Raw genomic sequence first — 20607 nt, forward strand, 5'->3', positions numbered from 1 at the left:
CAGACATGCGTTTTAGCCAATCAGTGATGACTCTATGGGAGTGAGCACAATGTTATATATATAGCACACACATGAACTAGCACTGTCTAACTGTGCTTAGCTTTCAACAAAGAATACCAAGAGAACAAAGCAACTTTGATGCTAAAAGTAAACTGGAAAGTTGTTTAAAATGACATGATCTATCTGAATCATGAAAGTTTAATGTTGTCTTGACTGTTCCTTTAATTATTTTATGCATCCATCATGATAATGCCACCCAATGGTCAAAAAAACAAAAACTAAAACATTTAAAATACTGTTTTCAAATGTGTAAATACACCAAATCTGCTATAAAGAAAAAGGTAATAAAAAGACAGAAAAAAGAGGTAAAAACATGATATTATATAACATACAGCAACGGGACTGAAGTGAGAGTAAGAGTGGAGTCTGCACCTTAAAGGAACAGAGCTCAGTCGAGTTATGGTTCAGTCCCTTTGATTTCAAAATTCCTAATTTTATAAATCCAGTACATTTCACTTATTTTCTGTTGTTGGTTTGTTTGGTTTTTTTTTACAATATTTCTCTCTTACCATCCCTTTTTGGTCTAACTAATTCTGGAACTTATGTCCCAGCTTTACAAGCTGACAGCAACAGGTACATCCATGTCCCTCCTTCTAATGCTAGATGTATGTTCTATTATTCTATCCCTAAGCCTCCTGGTCCTCTCACCTATATATATATATATATATATATATATATATATATATATATATATATATATATATATTAGGGAACAAGGACATTTAATTAAGTACATTAACCAACTTGAATCACACGTTGGGTAATCTTTGATCATATATATTCCTCCCCTGTATACAGATGACAGAAAAAAATACTTTTCTCAAAGAATTACAGCTAGCATAACTCAAACATGGAAAAAAGCCCATTCTCACTGGGTCAATAGTTTTTTTGCATTAGCACACTACCCCCTATATCTGCTTTCACCAAATGATCTCTGATGTTAGAACCCTGTTTATAGACTATCATAGGTAGGTTAAAGAGAGCCTTAAAGGGACATGACACCCACATTTTTTCTTTTATGATTTAGAAAGAGAATGCAATTTTAAACATCTTTCTAATTTACTTCTATTATCTAATTTGTTTTATTCTCTTGATATTCTTTGCTGAAAAGCATATCTAGATATGCTCAGTAGCTGCTGATTGGTTGCTGCACATAGAAGCCTTGTGTGATTGGCTCACCTTGTGCATTGCTTTTTCTTCAACTAAGGATATCTAAAAAATGAAGCAAAATAAATAATGGAAGTAAATTGTAATGTTTTTTAAATTTCTATTCTCTATCTGAATTATGAAAGAAAGATTTTGGGTTTAGTGGCCCTTTAAATTCAAAAGTGTACTTTTATTATTCAAATAGGGCATGCAATTTTAAACAACTTTTTGTTTATTTTTGTCATCAAATTTGCTTTGTCCTCTTAGTATTCTTTGTTGAAAGCTAATCCTAGGTAGGCTCTAGAGATTTCCCTGAATATTCGGTGGCTGCACTATTCGCCTGTAGCTACAATACTTAACTTTATGTGCTCTGGAGATCATGCTACGGTAAGTATTTTTACACTTTTGTTGCGCATTCATTCAGATTTGTGTGATAAATGTGTGATTTCTTTAGTACGCTCATACGCTAATTTCTAAACCCTTAAAGGCCGCCTCTTATCTCAGTGCATTCTGACAGTTTTTCACAGCTAGACAGCGCTAGGTTATGTGTGCCATATAGATAAACATTGTGCTCACTTCAGTGGAGTTATTTATGAGTCAGCAAGGATTGGCTGACATGCAAGAACTAAAATAAGGGGGCAGTCTGGATTATCTATCTTTTTTAAACAATAAAGATTTTGGAGAAGACTGTCCATTATAATATCATGATTACTTTCTCAGAGAACTTGCCAATATTTATTAATAATCTGGGTAATATCCCTACTCATTCACTATATTGTGTGACAACTACCATCTGTTCCTGTTTTTCTGGTAGTTTCTTAGTCATATTCTTCATTCCCTCTGCACTAGTCAGGGCATCTTTAAGAATCATATATGAATATCCCCTATCTAAAAACCTCTTTCTCTTCCCTGCATTCTCATGTCCAACCTCTTTTTGTCACTAATAATTATCAGTAATCTTAGAAATTTAGATGACCTTTAAAAGAACTGGGGGCGTGAAAACGGTAGTATTGTAAAAGGTTGTTTTTATCAGTAGGCTTAGTAAATTAATCAAATTTTAAGAGACCAGCCTCCTTTTAAACTACTTGTAAAAGCTCAAATCATTAATAATTGTCATTGTTCCCTAATATATATATATATATATATATATATATATATATATATATATATATATATATATATATATATATATATATAGGAGATGACCAGGGGGCTTAGGGATAGAATAACAGTACATAATTCGACCAATAGGAGACATGGAAGCACCTGTTGCCTGCCTTTTTGTTGGGACTTTATATAATTAAGCTATGATTCCAGGCCAAAGAATTCATTAGAAGACCAAGAAGCTGTGGTAATAGAGAAATTGTAAAAAAAAAATAGTGAAATCTTCTGGATTTATAAATTAGGAACTTTGTGACCAAAGGGACTGAACCGTGACTTTGACTGGGGTTAGTTCCTTTAAGTTGTAGACCCTACTCTTACTTGCATGATGGTTCCGTTTTTGTAGGTTTCTTGAAAAAATAAAGTTTGTAAAATGTTTTTTATTTAACGTTTTTACCATTGGGTGGCAGTATCAAAATGGAACATAAAATAATTAAATTGTGAGAAAAGAACTGTGCATTAGATATGGCCACTAGATGGCGCTAGTGTGTGATACTATTTAAGGAATGCACAAGTGTACACCTGTTAGACATAAATAAGGGCTGTTGAGCTGGAAATATTGTCTGTCTTGTTTCACTTTGACACTCAAAGCTTACTAGTGTTTTCTTGTTTATACTTAATTAACTTGACCTTGTAAAGCCTCTTGACTTTGCCTTGCCAGCTGCCTGCTCTGACCTCGGATTACCTTTCAACATTGCCTTAGTTTTAGGTCTGTCCTAGACCAGTACATTTGCTGGTGCAAGCTCTTTAATGTTAGGCCTCTGAGTTCTGCCGCCTCACTCATGACAATACCATACAATAATTACAAGAACTCATAAAGAGATATATAGCTCATGTAGAATGACTGTTAGTGTGTGTGGTTAATAATGAAAACAATTTTTTGAGTAACTTTAATCACTAAATCAATACATCTCCCAAAGAGCAAAATTCAAGATATCACATCAAGACCTGTCTAAGGTTTTGAATCCACACTGAAAAATAAGACTGCTGTGGTAAAATCACAAGCCCTATAAAGCTGTAAATCTATTGAGAGCAGATGCTTAACCAACAAACTTTTCAAGACATCAAATGCAGACAGAACAGGACCGCATAATGGGATAGTTTTGTGCAGGACTCCTGAACAAACTCCTCCCCTCTGGACTTAGCAGTATATTGCATGAAGGCAGCAGAACAGACATACATCCACCCCAGGCTCACCAAGCCCAACCGACAGAGCGCAAAGGAAAGAATATTTAGCAGTATATGCAAAAGCTCATATATAGCCTAGTAGGAACATCTCAGCTGAGACAACCTAACAGCGTATTTTAGTTTTGGATTTGAAAACAGGGCCATTTCTTTGATTGTGTTAAAGTGGCAGTGCTTGCTTGATAAACTACTGGTATAGCAAATGTTAAAATACACAGATCACAAGCATATACATTTATATATATATATATATATATATATGTTATGTTAATTGGCTGCATTGGATGTCAATCATACCAATCGGAGCAACAAGCTCACAGGGGGGGCGGGGATGTTAAGATAACTACTCAGAGCTAAAACTGAAAGTGTGTGTCTGTGTGCCTATCTATCACTGCTTGTGTGTGTGTATCTGCCTATTACTGCCTGAGTGAGTGTATGCCTATCTATCCCTGCCTGTGTGTGTATGCCTATCTATCCCTGCCTGTGTGTGCATGTCTCTGTCTATTATTGCCTGTGTGTGCATGTATCTGTCTATTACTGCCTGTGTGTGTGTGCCTATATATCCCTGTCTGTGTGTGTATGCCTATCAATCCATGCCTGTGTGTGCATGTCTCTGTCTATTTCTGCCTGTGAGTGCATGTCTCTGTCTATTACTGTCTGTGTGTGCATGTCTCTGTCTATTATTGCCTGTGTGTCCATGTATCTGTCTATTACTGCCTGTGTGTGTGTGTGCCTATATATCTCTGTCTGTGTGTGTATGCCTATCAATCCCTGCCTGTGTGTGCATGTCTCTGTCTGTTACTGCCCCTGTGTGTGCATGTCTGTCTATTACTGTCTGTGAGTGCATATCTCTGTCTATTACTGTCTGTGTATGCATGTTATTTATGTGCTAAAATCTCATAGATTTTAATAGTGAATTTTGTAAAAAAAAAAGTTATAACTTTTCTAAATAATTGTAATAGACCCTTAAATATGTTACAAATACACCCAGTGACATATTGCAATCCTTTAGAAAATCTTACCTGATGACTTTTTTGCAAAGTTAAACTTTTAAGTCTATTGGACATTTTGTAGATACATTCTGATATGCATTAAACAAATAAATATTCATAGCTATAAGAAAAGTATAAATATAATGGCAATTAGTAAAAGATATAAAGATATTTTTAGATAATATCAATATATTTGGAAAAAAACATTGTAGTAGAAAGAGGACATATTGAAAGGGATAAGAAAGTCAAAATTAAACTTTCATAATTCAGGATACACCAAAAAAAATTAAGACAATTCTATTATTCTTGTTCTCTTGGTATCCATTGTTGAAAAGCATATGTACATATCCTTAGCAGCAGCAATGCACTACTAGGAGCTAACTGGGGATTGGCCACAACACACATTTGTCTCTTGTCATTTGCTCACCAAATGTCTTTAGCTAGGTCCCAGTAGTGCACTGCTGCTTTGGAGTTGACCTCTAAATGACAGAGTGACATGCAAGGTCTAGGAGGGGGACTTTAGAATCTGTGAGGGGGGCGCATTTTGGAATTTTGCCTTGGGAGCCAGATTTTCTAGAAACTGCCCTGTGTGAAAAAGTGGAGCAAAATGACAGAGAACAATTTTGGCTTTTAATGGAGCTTAGTAAAAAAGTAATTTGCTGTACTCCAATTGTACTGCATTGCAGTTAATTTATTGCAGATTGCAAGAGGTTGGATTGTACACCAATGCCTCAGTAAGTTTTCAGAATGTTGTGGTTTCAGTATAAACAGGTGAAGGCAGCCAGCTAAATAACGACAAAAACCTTTAGACGATGACATATAGCAATACATATATTTTGTAGGTTACGGCAGTCTTGACCAGCAAACTAGAATGATATGACCAAAAATGGCCACACCCGGAAGTTCCATAATCACTTACTTTTATTTGGATTAGCTTTTTTTAAATTGTGTGTTACTGATGCCAAACAAATTGTATTATTTTAAGCTTTTCATATAGTTAGTGCTTTTTGTATATATTATCAATTTGTCTGAATTCCCCAAACTGTATAAAAACGAGAAAACATTTTCAGGTTTATTCCTTTTTTCTTACTTTAACTTTCATCGCATTTTTCTTATAGAGCTGTGCATAACAGATTGTATACTACTCCAATGAATCAGAAAAGCAGAATTAAAAATGAAAAATAAAATAGGCAAATGCTGCAAGTATTACTGGGTTCTCTAATACTCTCACATATCAACATGATTTACTGTAAGTGTACTAGATTTCCACATCTGAAGAATACCCAGTGGCATTCTTTTTCTATAAGTTTTCATAGAATTATGATGCTGTAAAAGCTGCAAAAAAAGAAAGGTGTCCTTAACTGCCACAATAAATATGTTTTATATATTTTATGTATACAAGTAAATATTAGAAACGGAGCGCATAAAATACAGTGGTGTTAAATAGCATATAACCGTCTGTAAAACATAAAAAAGTGTTAAAAGTTGAAAGAGAGTCAATTTTTTGCTGCTCAGGTATCAATAAAATATATATTTTCCCCATAAAGGCACTGTAGATTTAAATAAAATATGAAAATATGTTAAGTAGAAAGAGGGTTATATTTTTATACCGGGAAATTATGTATCATCTAAATTTAAAAATGCAACTTGAAGATATGCACTTTTATGTTACAAAGATTTGCTAAATTTGTGACTCTGCTAGTGATACAAATGTATCATTTGTATCAATATCAAAACTTTTCTTTATTCATGTAACCTAAGCTCCCGTTATAATATAGTAAGACATAACTGCAGCATTTATGACTTGCTCTATATCAGCTACATCCTTTTACTCTATTCTGAAAAAAACATATACGGTAAAATTTTTCATAATTTATCAATTTTACATCGGACTCAAAAAAACTAAATGCACAAATGAAATCGTCTATTGAATTATGAGAATCATTATTAGAAGTTTCTTAATCTTTCTGATTTAAAGGAACATATAATACATTTCTTATGCTATATATGGAAAGATGGTTAGCATGAAAATTATTTTGTAGGGAAAAAGAATAAATGAAGCCTATGCAGATTTATAATAAAATCTGCATGTCTATGCACAGTTGATACTGCAGCATATACTACTTACTATCTTAAGGGATATAGTGAATGCACATACACACTTAAATGCATATTTAAATAGTTCTTGACTCCAGTGAATACAACAGAGGTTAAAGTAAGAATTGGGTAAATTGGCATTTAAATGTAATTCTGTACACTTAATAATATCATGGGATAGAAACCTGATGCTTAGATGATACTGCAGTACCAAGGGTTGGCAATGGAACCTAACAGGGATGTTGCTAGGTTGCAAAAAGACTTGGAGCTTGAGCCCAAAGGTAACTTGATAGCCCCTCCCCAAAAACTAACATAGGTACCCCAGATACTATAGCAAAGAATCCATCCTAGATGACATCATAGTTAATCCTCATAACTCACTTTCATGATTCAGACACACCATGTAATTTTAAACAACATTCCAATTTACTTCTATTATAAAATTTGCTTTGTGCTCTTGGTATCCTGTGTATATCTAGGTAGACTCAGATGCAGCAATGCACTACCAGGAGTTAGCTGAGCACATATGGCGAGCCAATAACAAGAGGGAATATATGTGCTGCCACCAATCATCAGCTAGCTCCCAGTAGTGCATTCTACACCGGAGCCTACCTAGGTATGCAAAGGATACCAAGAGAACGAAGCAAATGTGATAATACACGTAAAATGGAAAATTAATTAAAATGTCAGTCTATATGAATCATGAAAGTTTAATTTTAACTTTACTGCCCTTGTAAATCATTACAGTACATATGTAACTCTCAACTGATTACTAATTACAGATAGAAATATAGGTCATTTCATTTCATATCAAAGTAGATTAACTGAATATTTAATACTTGCTTACTCCATCTGCTTGTAAAGCACTTACTAGTTACATGTCCCAGACATTCTTTGTAGAATTTACTAATTAAATTCTCAGTGCTATAGTGGTGGGAGGACAGTAAAACAAATAAGGCTATTTACACCGAATGTCATCAATAAAAGGTTTTATGTTTTTTTTCTATATAGAGTTAAATATGTAGAATCTAGAAATTGACAGAAGAAAGTAGGAGGGACTTGAAGGGTTTTTAGTTGCTCAAATTATAAATTAATGATATCCAGGGGCTGGTATCTGATTTATTATTAATATTACATTTGATGGCAAAACCATAAATTAGAGTAATCCAAAGAATGACTTTGTGGGAGTCTTACAACTATGTCACTATAATATAAACAACACATATTGAAAAATACGTATTACCAAACATTGCCACATTTTGAAATCAGATGATAATGTCTGAAATTACGTTTCTGAAGCATTAAGGTGTACAGTTACATTTACATTTTCCTATGATGTAACATGTTAATTGTCTTCTTTTTTGTGTGGGAACTGCTGTATAGTGAAATACATGCTACTTGCATGCTTTCTAGGCTTTTATTACTCATTGAAAAATACCTATGGCAAAAATTGTCTTGTTTGGCTACTAGGGGGGCAATATACTTACATTGTCACCATTATAGTCCCACAATAGGCTGTTGTTTTTAGGCTTACTCACATTTGATGTGTATTATGGTATTATTGATATATATATACGATATAGACCTTTGTTTGTATATTTTGTTTGAAGAACATCACTAAATGAAGTAGAGAATAGAGCGAGAGGCGTAGCCTAGAAGACAGAATGATATATTGTGGTATATTGTTTCCATTTCTCTGGTCTATGTGATCGCGGTGACCATAATAACTTAAAAAGAGGTGTCACTGATATGATATCTGATTCTAACTGGACCTATTGAATTTTATCAACAGTATTATGCCAAAAAGTAGTTTGGGCAATTCTTGAAGCATAGATGTAAGAAATTACATCAGGGAGACCCAATCCCGCTCCAGTCCTGTGTCGGCTAAGAGTTTTTCTATTAATCCTAGGTTTTTGTTTCTTCAATATAAAAGATAACAAATCTTTCTGAAATTTATGTAAAATGTTTATATATATATTTTTTTATTTCATATTTATTTTATAGAGGTTTTTATACATATTACATCTTATAAGACATATTCAAATATAACAACTGTCATGAGACTAGATACTAATTAGATATTGTAGCTATTATACTATTATGCTCAAACTAGAAAGATTAAAAAAAAGAAGCAAAATAATATATTTCTTTCATGTAATTAGCAAGAGTCCATGAGCTAGTGACGTATGGGATATACATTCCTACCAGGAGGGGCAAAGTTTCCCAAACCTTAAAATGCCTATAAATACACCCCTCACCACACCCACAAATCAGTTTTACAAACTTTGCCTCCTATGGAGGTGGTGAAGTAAGTTTGTGCTAGATTCTACGTTGATATGCGCTCCGCAGCAGGTTGGAGCCCGGTTTTCCTCTCAGCGTGCAGTGAATGTCAGAGGGATGTGAGGAGAGTATTGCCTATTTTGAATGCAGTGATCTCCTTCTACGGGGTCTATTTCATAGGTTCTCTGTTATCGGTCGTAGAGATTCATCTCTTACCTCCCTTTTCAGATCGACGATATACTCTTATATATACCATTTCCTCTACTGATTCTCGTTTCAGTACTGGTTTGGCTTTCTACTACATGTAGATGAGTGTCCTGGGGTAAGTAAGTCTTATTTTCTGTGACACTCTAAGCTATGGTTGGGCACTTTTATATAAAGTTCTAAATATATGTATTCAAACATTTATTTGCCTTGACTCAGGATGTTCAACATTCCTTATTTCAGACAGTCAGTTTCATATTTGGGATAATGCATATGAATAAATCATTTTTTCTTACCTTATCAATTTGACTTTTCCCTGTGGGCTGTTAGGCTCGCGGGGGCTGAAAATGCTTCATTTTATTGCGTCATTCTTGGCGCAGACTTTTTTGGCGCAAACATTTTTTTTTCCTTCTGTTTCCGGCGTCATACGTGTCGCCGGAAGTTGCGTCATTTTTTACGTTTTTTTGCGCCAAAGGTGTCGGCGTTCCGGATGTGGTGTCATTTTGACGCCAAAAGCATTTAGGCGCCAAATAATGTGGGCGTCTTTTTTGGCGCTTAAAAAATATGGGCGTCACTATTGTCTCCACATTATTTAAGTCTCATTATTTTGTGCTTCTGGTTGCTAGAAGCTTGTTCTATGGCATTTTTTCCCATTCCTGAAACTGTCATTTAAGGAATTTGATCAATTTTGCTTTATATGTTGTTTTTTCTATTACATATTGCAAGATGTCCCACGTTGAAGCTGAGTCAGAAGATACTTCTGGAATATCCCTGCCTGGTGCTGGAGCTACCAAAGCTAAGTGTATCTGCTGTAAACTTTTGGTATCTGTTCCTCCAGCTGTTGTTTGTACTGTTTGTCATGACAAACTTGCTAATGCAGATAATATTTCCTTTAGTACTGTTACATTACCTGTTGCTGTTCCATCAACATCTAATACTCAGAGTGTTCCTGATAACATAAGAGATTTTGTTTCTAAATCCATTAAGAAGGCTATGTCTGTTATTCCTCCTTCTAGTAAACGTAAAAAGTCTTTTAAAACTTCTCATTTTTCAGATGAATTTTTAAATGAACATCATCATTCTGATACTGATATTGTTTCTTCTGATTCAGAGGATTCTGTCTCAGAGGTTGATGCTGATAAATCTTCATATTTATTTAAAATGGAATTTATTTGTTCTTTACTTAAAGAAGTCCTTATTGCATTAGAAATTGAGGATTCTAGTCCTCTTGATACTAAATCTAAAAGTTTAGATAAGGTTTTTAAATCTCCTGTAGTTATTCCAGAAGTTTTTCCTGTCCCTGGTGCTATTTCTGAAGTAATTTCCAGGGAATGGAATAATTTGGGTAATTCTTTTACTCCTTCTAAACGTTTTAAGCAATTATATCCTGTGCCATCTGACAGATTAGAATTTTGGGACAAAATCCCTAAGATTGATGGGGCTGTCTCTACTCTTGCTAAGCGTACTACAATTCCTACGGCAGATGGTACTTCCTTTAAGGATCCTTTAGATAGGAAAATTGAATCCTTTCTAAGAAAAGCTTACTTGTGTTCAGGTAATCTTCTTAGACCTGCTATATCTTTAGCGGATGTTGCTGCAGCTTCAACATTTGGTTAGAAGCTTTAGCACAACAAGTAACAGATCATAATTCTCATAGCATTATTATTCTTCTACAACATGCTAATAATTTTATTTGTGATGCCATCTTTGATATCATTAGAGTTGATGTCAGGTATATGTCTCTAGCTATTTTAGCTAGAAGAGCTTTATGGCTTAAAACTTGGAATGCTGATATGTCTTCTAAGTCTACTCTGCTTTCCCTTTCTTTTCAGGGTAATAAATTATTTGGTTCTCAGTTGGATTCTATTATCTCAACTGTTACTGGAGGGAAAGGAACTTTTTTACCACAGGATAAAAAATCTAAAGGTAAATTTAGGTCTAATAATCGTTTTCGTTCCTTTCGTCACAACAAGGAACAAAAGCCTGATCCTTCATCCTCAGGAGCGGTATCAGTTTGGAAACCATCTCCAGTCTGGAATAAATCCAAGCCTTTTAGAAAACCAAAGCCAGCTCCCAAGTCCATATGAAGGTGCGGCCCTCATTCCAGCTCAGCTGGTAGGGGGCAGATTACGTTTTTTCAAAGAAATTTGGTTCAATTCCGTTCACAATCTCTGGATTCAGAACATTGTTTCAGAAGGGTACAGAATTGGCTTCAAGATAAGGCCTCCTGCAAAGAGATTTTTTCTTTCCCATGTCCCAGTAAACCTAGCAAAGGCTCAAGCATTTCTGAAATGTGTTTCAGATCTAGAGTTGGCTGGAGTAATTATGCCAGTTCCAGTTCTGGAACAGGGGCTGGGGTTTTATTCAAATCTCTTCATTGTACCAAAGAAGGAGAATTCCTTCAGACCAGTTCTGGATCTAAAAATATTGAATCGTTATGTAAGGATACCAACATTCAAAATGGTAACTGTAAGGACTATCCTGCCTTTTGTTCAGCAAGAGCATTATATGTCCACAATAGATTTACAGGATGCATATCTGCATATTCCGATTCATCCAGATCACTATCAGTTTCTGAGATTCTCTTTCCTAGACAAGCATTACCAGTTTGTGGCTCTACCGTTTGGCCTAGCTACAGCTCCAAGAATTTTTACAAAGGTTCTCGGTGCCCTTCTGTCTGTAATCAGAGAACAGGGTATTGTGGTATTTTCTTATTTGGACGATATCTTGGTACTTGCTCAGTCTTCACATTTAGCAGAATCTCATACGAATCGACTTGTGTTGCTTCTTCAAGATCATGGTTGGAGGATCAATTTACCAAAAAGTTCATTGATTCCTCAGACAAGGGTAACCTTTTTAGGTTTCCAGATAGATTCAGTGTCCATGACTCTGTCTTTGACAGACAAGAGACGTCTAAAGTTGATATCAGCTTGTCGAAACCTTCAATCATTCCCTTCGGTAGCTTTATGCATGGAAATTCTAGGTCTTATGACTGCAGCATCGGACGCGATCCCCTTTGCTCGTTTTCACATGCAACCTCTTCAGCTCTGTATGCTGAACCAGTGGTGCAGGGATTACACAAAGATATCTCAATTAATATCTTTAACACCGATTGTACGACACTCTCTGATGTGGTGGACAGATCACCATCGTTTAGTTCAGGGGGATTCTTTTGTTCTTCCGACCTGGACTGTAATTTCAACAGATGCAAGTCTGACAGGTTGGGGAGCTGTTTGGGGGTCTCTGACAGCACAAGGGGTTTGGGAATCTCAGGAGGTGAGATTACCGATCAATATTTTGGAACTCCGTGCAATTTTCAGAGCTCTTCAGTCTTGGCCTCTTCTAAAGAGAGAATCGTTCATTCGTTTTCAGACAGACAATGTCACAACTGTGGCATACATCAATCATCAAGGAGGGACTCACAGTCCTCTGGCTATGAAAGAAGTATCTTGAATTCTGGTATGGGCGGAATCCAGCTCCTGTCTAGTTTCTGCGGTTCATATCCCAGGTATAGGCAATTGGGAAGCGGATTATCTCAGCCGCCAAACATTACATCCGGGCGAATGGTCTCTTCACCCAGAGGTATTTCTTCAGATTGTTCAAATGTGGGGTCTTCCAGAAATAGATCTGATGGCTTCTCATCTAAACAAGAAACTTCCCAGGTATCTGTCCAGATCCAGGGATCCTCAAGCGGAAGCAGTGGATGCGTTGTCACTTCCTTGGAAGTATCATCCTGCCTATATCTTTCCACCTCTAGTTCTTCTTCCAAGAGTAATCTCCAAGATTCTGAAGGAATGCTCGTTTGTTCTGCTGGTGGCTCCAGCATGGCCTCACAGGTTTTGGTATGCGGATCTTGTCCGGATGGCCTCTTGCCAACCGTGGACTCTTCCGTTAAGACCAGACCTTCTGTCACAAGGTCCTTTTTTCCATCAGGATCTCAAATCCTTAAATTTAAAGGTATGGAGATTGAACGCTTGATTCTTAGTCAAAGAGGTTTCTCTGACTCTGTGATTAATACTATGTTACAGGCTCGTAAATCCGTATCTAGGGAGATATATTATAGAGTCTGGAAGACTTATATTTCTTGGTGTCTTTCTCATCATTTTTCCTGGCATTCTTTTAGAATTCTGAGAATTTTACAGTTTCTTCAGGATGGTTTGGATAGAGGTTTGTCTACAAGTTCCTTGAAAGGACAAATCTCTGCTCTTTCTGTTCTTTTTCACAGAAAGATTGCTAATCTTCCTGATATTCATTGTTTTGTACAAGCTTTGGTTCGTATAAAACCTGTCATTAAGTCAATTTCTCCTTCTTGGAGTTTGAATTTGGTTCTGGGGGCTCTTCAAGCTCCTCCGTTTGAACCTATGCATTCTTTGGACATTAAATTACTTTCTTGGAAAGTTTTGTTCCTTTTGGCCATCTCTTCTGCCAGAAGAGTTTCTGAGTTATCTGCTCTTTCTTGTGAGTCTCCTTTTCTGATTTTTCATCAGGATAAGGCGGTGTTGCGAACTTCTTTTAAATTTTTACCTAAGGTTGTGAATTCTAACAACATTAGTAGAGAAATTGTAGTTCCTTCATTATGTCCTAATCCTAAGAATTCTAAGGAGAAATCATTGCATTCTTTCGATGTAGTTAGAGCTTTGAAATATTATGTTGAAGCTACTAAGAATTTCCGTAAGACTTCTAGTCTATTTGTTATCTTTTCCGGTTCTAGGAAAGGTCAGAAGGCTTCTGCCATTTCTTTGGCATCTTGGTTGAAATCTTTAATTCATCATGCTTATGTTGAGTCGGGTAAAACTCCGCCTCAAAGGATTACAGCTCATTCTACTAGGTCAGTTTCTACTTCCTGGGCGTTTAGGAATGAAGCTTCGGTTGATCAGATTTGCAAAGCAGCAACTTGGTCTTCTTTGCATACTTTTACTAAATTCTACCATTTTGATGTGTTTTCTTCTTCTGAAGCTGTTTTTGGTAGAAAAGTACTTCAGGCTGCTATTTCAGTTTGAATCTTCTGCTTATAATTTAAACTTTATTTTGGGTGTGGATTATTTTTCAGCGGAATTGGCTGTCTTTATTTTATCCCTCCCTCTCTAGTGACTCTTGCGTGGAAAGATCCACATCTTGGGTAGTCATTATCCCATAAGTCACTAGCTCATGGACTCTTGCTAATTACATGAAAGAAAACATAATTTATGTAAGAACTTACCTGATAAATTCATTTCTTTCATATTAGCAAGAGTCCATGAGGCCCACCCTTTTTTGTGGTGGTTATGATTTTTTTGTATAAAGCACAATTATTCCAATTCCTTATTTTTTATGCTTTCGCACTTTTGTCTTATCACCCCACTTCTTGGCTATTCGTTAAACTGATTTGTGGGTGTGGTGAGGGGTGTATTTATAGGCATTTTAAGGTTTGGGAAACTTTGCCCCTCCTGGTAGGAATGTATATCCCATATGTCACTAGCTCATGGACTCTTGCTAATATGAAAGAAATGAATTTATCAGGTAAGTTCTTACATAAATTATGTTTTTTAATATCTATATCATGGAGCTGAATTCTAGATAATAGGAACATTCTCCTCTTGTATAAATTCTACAGTGTTGAAGGTAACTTGCACTCTGTATCCCAAAGCAAAGTGTAAAAGGTCAGATTTACCTTCTACTAGCACTAAACCTGTATTAGATTATGTTTGGAGCCTGGTTCATCTTAAGTAGGTGAGATAATATCTGGTGATCAATAATCTGTTTCTAATCATGATTCTGAGTTATCCTCTTTTTTTTTGTTTAAAGTTGATCATATTCATTCCATTTTAAAGATATATTATATACTTTAGGTTTTCAAGATCCTAAGCTATCTTAGGACAAATCTGTTAAGTGTTGTGAATTATTTTTTAAAAATCCTAGAATTTTGTTCCTGTACCTACTGATGTTTTTGAAATAGTTTCTTAGTTCGGTCTAAGCCTGCTGGCATTTTTAATCCTTTGACTACGTTTAATATAACATATCCTTTTGCCAGCTTCCTATGTGGAGATTTGGTAAATAGTTCCTAAGGTGGATGTGTCTATTTCTACCTTGTCTAGGCGTACTACAATTCCTTTATAAGATAGTTCTTTATTTAACGATCCTATGGAGGGAAAATTTTAATCCTTTCATAGGAGGGGTTTCCAGCAAGCAGGTTTTCTTTTTAGGCCAGCAGTTAGTGTTTGTGTGGCTCGGTTCTTCTGTTTGCTTTGATAGTCTTTATGAGCAGATTTGAGATGTTAATTCTGTTAGAAAATATTTTCTTAACCTTTTGAGTGTGCTAAAGCTTGCCAATGCTTTAATTTCCGATACAGTTATTGACATAATTAAGATTAATTATAAGAGTATGTCATTAGCAGTTTTTTTCCAGAAGGGCTTTGTTGTTATAGTCCTGGTCAGCTGAAGTGATTTCTAAATTCAGACTTTTATCTTACTTTTTATGGAAAGATATTGTTTGGTTCTGGGTTATACTCAATCATTTCTACTGTGGCAGGAGGTAAGGGAGCTTTTATTCTTCAAAACGAGAAGTCTAAGGGTAAATTTTAAGCCCCTAACGGTTTCATTCCTTTCGCTGGGACAAGAAATGAAATTTCCTCTCAGAATCAAGGATCTTCCAATTAGACATGGTAACCAAGTTGAAATTGGAACAGATATAAGAAAATTTACGTACTTATCCAAGTCAGCATGAAGGTGTTTCCCCCGATTCAGATATTCTGGTAGGGGGCAGGTTACGTTTTCTTCAGGTGGTTTGGTCCCGCTCTGTTTAGAATCCTTGTATTCTGAATATAGTATTTAAGGGTTTTTGCATTAGTTTCAGGGTGAGGCTTCTCAGAGGAAGGTTTCTGCTGTCTCAATTTTCTAAGGCTCCTTTAAAAGTAAAAAGCCTTCTTTCAGTATTTGTTTCCCCCGATTCAGATATTCTGGTAGGGGGCAGGTTACGTTTTCTTCAGGTGGTTTGGTCCCATAATTTGGATGTTGTCAATGTTGTGTAGTTTTTTCTTCAAACTATATAGGATTTCAGTCAATTCTCTAGTCTATTTGTATGTTTTTCCAATTCTAGTAAAGGTCAATTTAGCGTGGCTTTGTTTTCTGCTTCTTGGTTAAAGCTTTTTTTGATTCATAGGGTTTCTTGGAGATGGATCATTCGATTCCTTAATAGATTTCTGCCTTTTTTTCCAGGTCAGTTGCTACATTTTGGATTTTTTTTAAATGGAACCTTTTGTTGACCAAGTATGCTAGTCAACTATCTGGTCTGTATACTTTTACTTAATTACCATTTGTGTTACTTATTCTCTTTTTCCAAAGCAGCCTTTGATAGGAAGTCCTTCAGGCAGTAGTCTCTGGTTGATTTAATTTTGTTATGTTTAAAATTGCTTTAAAATTGGGATGGCTTGGATTTGCTTTCCTACAGCAATACAGTTTTGGCAAATCTCTAGAAGTCATTGGACAAATATCTTCTGCATCAAATGAATTTAACCTCTTAATAGACTGTCTAATTCAGAATTGTTATTGTTTAAAAGATAGATAATCCATGTATTATCCATTCCCCAAAATTGCATGCCCTATCTAAATCATTGAAGTTTTATTCTGACTAGACTGTCCCTTCAAACCCCAGTGTCTATACTCCAATCCTAACGCATAATCCTATACATAACTAATTGCAATAGCTATGTTGTTAATTTGATATTTTCAAAATATTATAGTTATATTTGAAAATGTTGCACAGGCTTTTCTCTCCCTTGCAGCTGCATTATTTAGAAAATACACTAAATATTCTAGTGTCACAATAGCAATTGTTTCTTTGAATGAAGTGTTTATTCAGTAATGATGCTTACTCTTATATCATAATTTGTAACATTATTTGTAATTGTTTCACACCTAAGGAAACGGTCACTGACGACCAGGAAACGCGTTGTATGTTTTAATAAAGTATTTTATATATCAACAAGAGACTTTATCCACGACTATTTTATTTTATTTGCAATTACCCACAGGTTTTGTGGATTTGAACTATTTGCATATTTAGGCTGACAGTGCAATACACTCTCCATATTAAGACTTGCCGCCAATCGGCCACCAGCAGGGAGGTGTCAAACAACCCAATCGTACTCGATCGGGTTGAATTGTGGTGATTCCTGTCCGCCTCATCAGAGCAGGCGGACAGGGTTATGGACCTGCGGTCTTTAGACCGCTGCTTCATAACTGCTGTTCTGGCGAGTCTGAAGACTCGCCAGAAACACGGGCCCTCAAACTCCATTCAGAGCTTGATAAATGGGCCTCATAGACTCTTTTTGAGCGGAGTCGCTTTTGATATTTTTCCACAGAGCAATATTCGTCGCCAGAAGTACCTGATACGCAGGAACATGTTTCTCCATCAAGGGGACAAGTGGATCAAGTTGAGTGCCAGGAATAAAGTTATCTGTATGACTTTTAAGGGTCCATGAGGTTGTTGTAGCACTTCTCAAGTGCTTGATATCCTGTAAGTATATTGATATTTGTTTGGCAGCGTGTTCCTACCATATTGATTGTGCACTATTGTGGCGCCTTCTTCTATTTTACATGTATTCTCTCCCTTGCAGCTGCATTATTGAGGAAATACACTAAATATTGTAGTGTCACAATAGCAATTGTTTCTTTATATGAAGTGTTTATTCAGTAATGATACTTACTCTTATATCATAATTTGTAACATTATTTGTAATATTGCAAATGTAGGTTTCCTATTTACATTATCACAATTACTTGTGTTTTTGGTATATAAAAAAAAATATCCAAATTTAAAAAAAAATAAAATAGGAATTAAACAATTTTGGATTTTATTTTATCATTGATTTACATTGCAGACTGTCTGATTGTTTTGTCTGTGAGATAAACATTTGAAAATGATATAAAGTTTCACTACTAACTGAAACCAAATATAAATTACTGTTTTACTTAGACATAAGTGTTTAACTTTAAAATGTGTTATAGTATACATGTTTTTATTTCCTGTCTCCCTTAACCTATAATTTAAAGTCTCAATTGCAGTCTCTTTAAAAGTTTTCATAGAATTCTTACAACATGGAATGGTAACAGCTCATCTGGAGTTACCATGCCAACAAGTCCTAAAAATCTGTATCCAGAAGGCCAGCAAAGAGCAATTTATCTGCTGTCACATCCAATGGGGATCTGTAACAACTAAATGGAAAATATTCCCTGCAGCATTCAATTTATTTAGATGGAAAAGGCATAAGCTCTAATACTTATTAAATAGGTAAGGAGCAGATATGAATTTTGAAACTTTAATTACTCCGCTAACCTTTTTCACTTTGTGCAGGAAATAAAAAATATAATATTTTCATAATGTGTGCAAACCTATTGTAAAATAGAGCACATACAGTAATGTAACTAAATTCACCAGCACATCTAAATAAATTCTAGCTGCAAAAGGTACAGAACATTAAAATAATTGCTTATTTTGCTTATGATACCCTTAGTTATTATTAGTATTATATAATATAATATATTATATATGTATATATATGTATATGTGTGTATGTGTGTGTGTGTGTGTGTGTGTATATATATCTGTGTGTTTATGTATGTATGTGTATGCATTTTTATGTATGTATAATCTGGAAAAAATATTAATAGACCACTGCAAAATGATCAGTTTCTCTGGTTTTACTATTTATAGGTATGTGTTTGAGTAAAATTAATATTTTTGTTTAGTCCTTTATTGAATAGCTGTTTGGCATGGAGCATTGTCCTGCTTGAATATAAATCTTCAGATTTGGGGAACATTGTCAGAGCAGAAGGAAGCAAGTTTTCTTCCAGGAAAACCTTATACATGACTTGATTCATGTGTCCTTCACAAAGCAAAATCTGTCTGATTCCAGCCTTGCTGAAGCACCTCAGATCATCACGATCAGTACGAGACACTTTGGGTTATAGGTTTCTCCAGGTCTCCATCTAACCATTGGATGACCAGGTGTTGGACAATGCTTAAAATTTGGACTCATCAGAGAAGAGGATCTGGAATTTGTGAATGACGCATGAATCAAGCCACATACAAGGTTATCCTGGGTAAAAATCTTGCTTCCTTCTTGGCTGAGAAAAGCTATTTTAATTTTGTTTTTAATGTTACTTTTTAACATCTAAAACATACTTTTTACTTTTGGATAAATATCTTCTTGCTTAGAGGAAGGTTAGTGGTCTGATTCTGGCTGTGGTCAGATGATTAGTCTGCTGGATGGCTGAGAAGTTCCAGCCCGCGAGTATAGTGCCTGTTGGTGATTCATATTGTGAGTGAATTTGTATTGTCTATTTAAATAATGTCTTTAACACTGTACTTGACCACGTGGCACCCTGTATCAATTTAATTTGTATTATTTTTTATGTTTAATTGGTGTGCAATGAATGCGTTCTGTAAATGTCTGCAATCAAATACGATGGAAAACAATAGAAAGTCTGTAAGTCAGGGCCGGCTTAACCATGGGACTAAGTGCAGTGTACCCAGGCAGCACTTGATGGGGGCGACACTTCAGTGAGTTACAAATTCTCCAAGCAAACCAGTATTTGTGTTTTATTTCAGAAAGTCTGGATGCACAATTCACATGGGTATATCTAGGTGGCGGCAAAGAGTTTATTTAAAAAAAAGTCCTTTGCTCCGTTTAGGCATCAAAAAAGTGCACCGCAGTGAGCAATCAGCCTAATGCACTGGTTTTCAAACCTGTCCTCAGGCCTCCCTAACAGGCCACATTTTGAAGATATCTGAACTGGAGCACAGGTGAAATAATCAGCTGATTAGTAAATATGGTTATTTTACCTGCTCTCATCCAAGATAATCCTGAAAATCTGGCCTTTTGGTGAGGCCTGAGGAGAGGTTTGAAAACTAGTGGCCTAAAGTAAGCTGCTGACAGGCACTAGCTGGACTTGAGACTTGATAGGACTACCTATCACTGTGCTGCAGATCCCAAAAATTGTGTCTTTGTGTCAGTTGTCTGTGTATGGAAAGTACTGGCTGAGAAATTGGAGCAGCAAGAAAGACAGTTAAATCAGAGGTGATTGCATACCTCCCATCTGTCCTCATTTTTGCAGGACAGGTCCCAAATTCAGAGAAACAAAAAGGAAGAGCACAGCTCCAGGTTCAACACAGATGGCAACTGATTTGCAGTCACAGATGCTGAAAGCAACATATACAACACTTGAAATGTTTGAGTACTGAGGTGCCAGGGTATTCGTTAAAACGAAAAGTGTCCCTCTCTAGCTCTTTCAAATGTTGGGAGCTATACAGAAAGGTGGCATTTAAGGTGGGGAGGGGGGCGTCATTTTGTTCTTGGACCCAGGCAGCACAATTTCTTGAGCCAGTCCTGCTGCAAGTCGGGATGAATATGAGTTGGGACGTATAAAACTAATACATTTATTCTATGTGCTTCGGAATGGAAGTATTACTATTAATAGCATTACTATTAGCATTGGCAGCAAT

This window comes from Bombina bombina, chromosome 3 (genome assembly GCF_027579735.1).
Source record: "Bombina bombina isolate aBomBom1 chromosome 3, aBomBom1.pri, whole genome shotgun sequence".
NCBI lineage: Eukaryota > Metazoa > Chordata > Amphibia > Anura > Bombinatoridae > Bombina > Bombina bombina.